Genomic DNA, 6,833 nt, shown 5'->3' on the forward strand with positions numbered 1-6,833 from the left:
CACTCATCACTCTACACAGAAAGTGACGTCACTCACCACTCCACACAGGAAGTGACGTCACTCGTCACTCACACAGGAAGTGACGTCGCTCACCACTCATCATCCAACATAGGAAGAGACGTCACTCACCACTCATCACCCTACACACAGGAAGTGGCGTCACTCACCACTCCACACAGGAAGTGACGTCACTCACCACTCCACACAGGAAGTGACGTCACTCACCACTCTACACAGGAAGTGACGTCACTCACCGCTCCACATAGAAAGTGACGTCACTCGTCACCCTACACCGGAAGTGACGTCACTCATCACTCTACACAGGAAGTGACGTCACTCATCACTACACAGAAAGTGACGTCACTCACCACTCATCACCCAACATAGGAAGTGATGTCACTCGTCGCACTACACAGGAAGTGACGTCACTCAGCACTCCACACATGAAGTGACGTCACTCATCACTCTACCCAGGAAGTGACGTCGATCACCACTCATCAGTCTACACAGGAAGTGACGTCACTCACCACTCATCACCCTGCACAGGAAGTGACGTCACTCATCGCTCTACACAGGAAGTGACGTCACTCACCACTCCACACAGGAAGTGACGTCGCTTACCACTCAACACAGGAAGTGATGTCACTCATCACTCTACACAGGAAGTGACGTCACTCACCACTCATCAGTCTACACAGGAAGTGACGTCGCTTACCAATCATCACCCTACACAGGAAGTGACGTCACCCATCACCCTACACAGGAAGTGACGTCACTCAGCATTCAATGCAGGAAGTGACGTCACTCAGCACTCCACACAGGAAGTGACGTCAACTCATCACTATTCACCGGAAGTAACGTCACTCATCACCCTACACCGGAAGTGAAGTCACTCATCACTCTACACAGGAAGTGACGTCACTCACCACTCATCACCCTGCAAGGAAGTGACGTCGCTCATCACTCTACACAGGAAGTGACGTCACTCACCACTCATCAGTCTACACAGGAAGTGACGTCACTCACCACTCATCACCCTACACAGGAAGTGACGTCACTCACCACTCATCACCCTACACAGGAAGTGACGTCACCCATCACCCTACACAGGAAGTGATGTCACTCAGCACTCAATGCAGAAAGTGACGTCACTCAGCACTCCACACAGGAAGTGACGTCAACTCATCACTATTCACCGGAAGTGACGTCACTCATCACCCTACACCGGAAGTGAAGTCACTCATCACTCTACACACGAAGTGACGTCACTCACCACTCATCACCCTGCAAGGAAGTGACGTCACTCATCGCTTCACACAGGAAGTGACGTCACTCAGCACCCTACACCGGAAGTGACGTCACTCACCACTCCACACAGGAAGTGACGTCAACTCATCACTATTCACCGGAAGTGACGTCACTAACTACCCTACACCGGAAGTGACGTCACGCATCACTCTACACAGGAAGTGACGTCACACCACTCATCACCATACACCGGAAGTGACGTCCCTCACCACCCTACACCGGAAGTGACGTCACCCATCACTCTACACAGGAAGGGATGTCACTCACCACTCATCACCCTACACACCGGAAGTGACGTCACTCATCACCCTACACCGGAAGTGACGTCACGCATCACTCTACACAGGAAGTGACGTCACTCATCAGTCTACACAGGAAGTGACGTCACTCACCACTCATCACCCTGCACAGGAAGTGACTTCACTCATCGCTTTACACAGGAAGTGACGTCACTCACCACTCTACACAGGAAGTGACGTCATTCAATACTCATCACCCTACACACAGGAAGTGACGACACTCATCACTCTACACAGGAAGTGACGTCACTCACCACTCATCAGTCTACACAGGAAGTGACGTCACTCACCACTCATCACCCTACACAGGAAGTGACGTCACTCACCACTCAATGCAGGAAGTGCCGTCACTCAGCACTCCACACAGGAAGTGACGTCAACTCATCACTATTCACCGGAAGTGACGTCATTCATCACCCTACACCGGAAGTGAAGTCACTCATCACTCTACACACGAAGTGACGTCACTCACCACTCATCACCCTGCAAGGAAGTGATGTCACTCATCGCTCTACACAGGAAGTGACATCACTCACCACTCCACACAGGAAGTGCCGTCACTCAGCACTCCACACAGGAAGTGACGTCAACTCATCACTATTCACCGGAAGTGACGTCGCTCGTCACCCTACACCGGAAGTGACGTCACGCATCACTCTACACAGGAAGTGACGTCACTCAGGAAGTGACGTCACTCACCACTCCACACAGGAAGTGACGTCGCTTACCACTCAACACAGGAAGTGATGTCACTCATCACTCTACACAGGAAGTGACGTCACTCACAAATCATCACCCTACACAGGAAGTGACGTCGCTTACCACTCAACACAGGAAGTGATGTCACTCATCACTCTACACAGGAAGTGACGTCACTCACAAATCATCACCCTACACAGGAAGTGACGTCACTCACCACTCCACACAGGAAGTGACGTCACTCACCACTCCACACAGGAAGTGACGTCACTCCGCACTCCACACAGGAAGTGACGTCAACTCATCACTATTCACCGGAAGTGACGTCACTAACTACCCTACACCGGAAGTGACGTCACGCATCACTCTACACAGGAAGTGACGTCACTCACCACTCATCACCATACACCGGAAGTGACGTCCCTCACCACCCTACACCGGAAGTGACGTCACCCATCACTCTACACAGGAAGGGATGTCACTCACCACTCATCACCCTACACACCGGAAGTGACGTCACTCGTCACCCTACACCGGAAGTGACGTCACGCATCACTCTACACAGGAAGTGACGTCACTCATCAGTCTACACAGGAAGTGACGTCACTCACCACTCATCACCCTGCACAGGAAGTGACGTCACTCATCGCTTTACACAGGAAGTGACGTCACTCACCACTCCACACAGGAAGTGACGTCGCTTACCACTCCACACAGGAAGTGACGTCACTCACCACTCATCACCCTACACACAGGAAGTGACGTCACCCATCACTCTACACAGGAAGTGACGTCATTCAATACTCATCACCCTACACACAGGAAGTGACGTCACTCATCACTCTACACAGGAAGTGACGTCACTTACCACTCCACACAGGAAGTGACGTCACTCACCACTCATCAGTCTACACAGGAAGTGACGTCACTCACCACTCATCACCCTACACAGGAAGTGACGTCACTCAGCACTCAATGCAGGAAGTGCCGTCACTCAGCACTCCACACAGGAAGTGACGTCAACTCATCACTATTCACCGGAAGTGACGTCATTCATCACCCTACACCGGAAGTGAAGTCACTCATCACTCTACACACGAAGTGACGTCACTCACCACTCATCACCCTGCAAGGAAGTGACGTCACTCATCGCTCTACACAGGAAGTGACGTCACTCACCACTCCACACAGGAAGTGCCGTCACTCAGCACTCCACACAGGAAGTGACGTCAACTCATCACTATTCACCGGAAGTGACGTCACTCGTCACCCTACACCGGAAGTGACGTCACGCATCACTCTACACAGGAAGTGACGTCACTCAGGAAGTGACGTCACTCACCACTCCACACAAGAAGTGACGTCGCTTACCACTCAACACAGGAAGTGATGTCACTCATCACTCTACACAGGAAGTGACGTCACTCACAAATCATCACCCTACACAGGAAGTGACGTCGCTTACCACTCAACACAGGAAGTGATGTCACTCATCACTCTACACAGGAAGTGACGTCACTCACAAATCATCACCCTACATGGGAAGTGACGTCACTCACCACTCCACACAGGAAGTGACGTCACTCATCACTCTACACAGAAAGTGACGTCACTCACCACTCCACACAGGAAGTGACGTCACTCATCACTCACACAGGAAGTGACGTCGCTCACCACTCATCATCCAACATAGGAAGAGACGTCACTCACCACTCATCACCCTACACACAGGAAGTGACGTCACTCACCACTCCACACAGGAAGTGACGTCACTCACCACTCCACACAAGAAGTGACGTCACTCACCACTCTACACAGGAAGTGACGTCACTCACCGCTCCACACAGAAAGTGACGTCACTCGTCACCCTACACCGGAAGTGACGTCACTCGTCACCCTACACCGGAAGTGACGTCACTCATCACTCTACACAGGAAGTGACGTCACTCATCACTACACAGAAAGTGACGTCACACACCACTCATCACCCAACATAGGAAGTGACGTCACTCGTCGCACTACACAGGAAGTGACGTCACTCAGCACTCCACACATGAAGTGACGTCACTCATCACTCTACCCAGGAAGTGACGTCGATCACCACTCATCAGTCTACACAGGAAGTGACGTCACTCACCACTCATCACCCTGCACAGGAAGTGACGTCACTCATCGCTCTACACAGGAAGTGACGTCACTCACCACTCCACACAGGAAGTGACGTCGCTTACCACTCAACACAGGAAGTGATGTCACTCATCACTCTACCCAGGAAGTGACGTCGATCACCACTCATCAGTCTACACAGGAAGTGACGTCACTCACCACTCATCACCCTGCACAGGAAGTGACGTCACTCATCGCTCTACACAGGAAGTGACGTCACTCACCACTCCACACAGGAAGTGACGTCGCTTACCACTCAACACAGGAAGTGATGTCACTCATCACTCTACACAGGAAGTGACGTCACTCACCACTCATCAGTCTACACAGGAAGTGACGTCGCTCACCAATCATCACCCTACACAGGAAGTGACGTCACCCATCACCCTACACAGGAAGTGACGTCACTCAGCATTCAATGCAGGAAGTGACGTCACTCAGCACTCCACACAGGAAGTGACGTCAACTCATCACTATTCACCGGAAGTAACGTCACTCGTCACCCTACACCGGAAGTGAAGTCACTCATCACTCTACACAGGAAGTGACGTCACTCACCACTCATCACCCTGCAAGGAAGTGATGTCGCTCATCACTCTACACAGGAAGTGACGTCACTCACCACTCATCAGTCTACACAGGAAGTGACGTCACTCACCACTCATCACCCTACACAGGAAGTGACGTCACCCATCACCCTACACAGGAAGTGATGTCACTCAGCACTCAATGCAGAAAGTGACGTCACTCAGCACTCCACACAGGAAGTGACGTCAACTCATCACTATTCACCGGAAGTGACGTCACTCATCACCCTACACCGGAAGTGAAGTCACTCATCACTCTACACACGAAGTGACGTCACTCACCACTCATCACCCTGCAAGGAAGTGACGTCACTCATCGCTTCACACAGGAAGTGACGTCACTCAGCACCCTACACCGGAAGTGACGTCACTCACCACTCCACACAGGAAGTGACGTCACTCACCACTCATCACCCTGCAAGGAAGTGACGTCGCTCATCACTCTACACAGGAAGTGACGTCACTCACCACTCATCAGTCTACACAGGAAGTGACGTCACTCACCACTCATCACCCTACACAGGAAGTGACGTCACCCATCACCCTACACAGGAAGTGATGTCACTCAGCACTCAATGCAGAAAGTGACGTCACTCAGCACTCCACACAGGAAGTGACGTCAACTCATCACTATTCACCGGAAGTGACGTCACTCATCACCCTACACCGGAAGTGAAGTCACTCATCACTCTACACACGAAGTGACGTCACTCACCACTCATCACCCTGCAAGGAAGTGACGTCACTCATCGCTTCACACAGGAAGTGACGTCACTCAGCACCCTACACCGGAAGTGACGTCACTCACCACTCCACACAGGAAGTGACGTCAACTCATCACTATTCACCGGAAGTGACGTCACTAACTACCCTACACCGGAAGTGACGTCGCGCATCACTCTACACAGGAAGTGACGTCACTCACCACTCATCACCATACACCGGAAGTGACGTCCCTCACCACCCTACACCGGAAGTGACGTCACCCATCACTCTACACAGGAAGGGATGTCACTCACCACTCATCACCCTACACACCGGAAGTGACGTCACTCGTCACCCTACACCGGAAGTGACGTCACGCATCACTCTACACAGGAAGTGACGTCACTCATCAGTCTACACAGGAAGTGACGTCACTCACCACTCATCACCCTGCACAGGAAGTGACTTCACTCATCGCTTTACACAGGAAGTGACGTCACTCACCACTCTACACAGGAAGTGACGTCATTCAATACTCATCACCCTACACACAGGAAGTGACGACACTCATCACTCTACACAGGAAGTGACGTCACTCACCACTCATCAGTCTACACAGGAAGTGACGTCACTCACCACTCATCACCCTACACAGGAAGTGACGTCACTCAGCACTCAATGCAGGAAGTGCCGTCACTCAGCACTCCACACAGGAAGTGACGTCAACTCATCACTATTCACCGGAAGTGACGTCATTCATCACCCTACACCGGAAGTGAAGTCACTCATCACTCTACACACGAAGTGACGTCACTCACCACTCATCACCCTGCAAGGAAGTGATGTCACTCATCGCTCTACACAGGAAGTGACGTCACTCACCACTCCACACAGGAAGTGCCGTCACTCAGCACTCCACACAGGAAGTGACGTCAACTCATCACTATTCACCGGAAGTGACGTCGCTCGTCACCCTACACCGGAAGTGACGTCACGCATCACTCTACACAGGAAGTGACGTCACTCAGGAAGTGACGTCACTCACCACTCCACACAGGAAGTGACGTCG

The sequence above is a fragment of the Lampetra planeri genome, chromosome 62 (genome assembly GCF_965212315.1).
Source record: "Lampetra planeri chromosome 62, kcLamPlan1.2.h2, whole genome shotgun sequence".
NCBI lineage: Eukaryota > Metazoa > Chordata > Hyperoartia > Petromyzontiformes > Petromyzontidae > Lampetra > Lampetra planeri.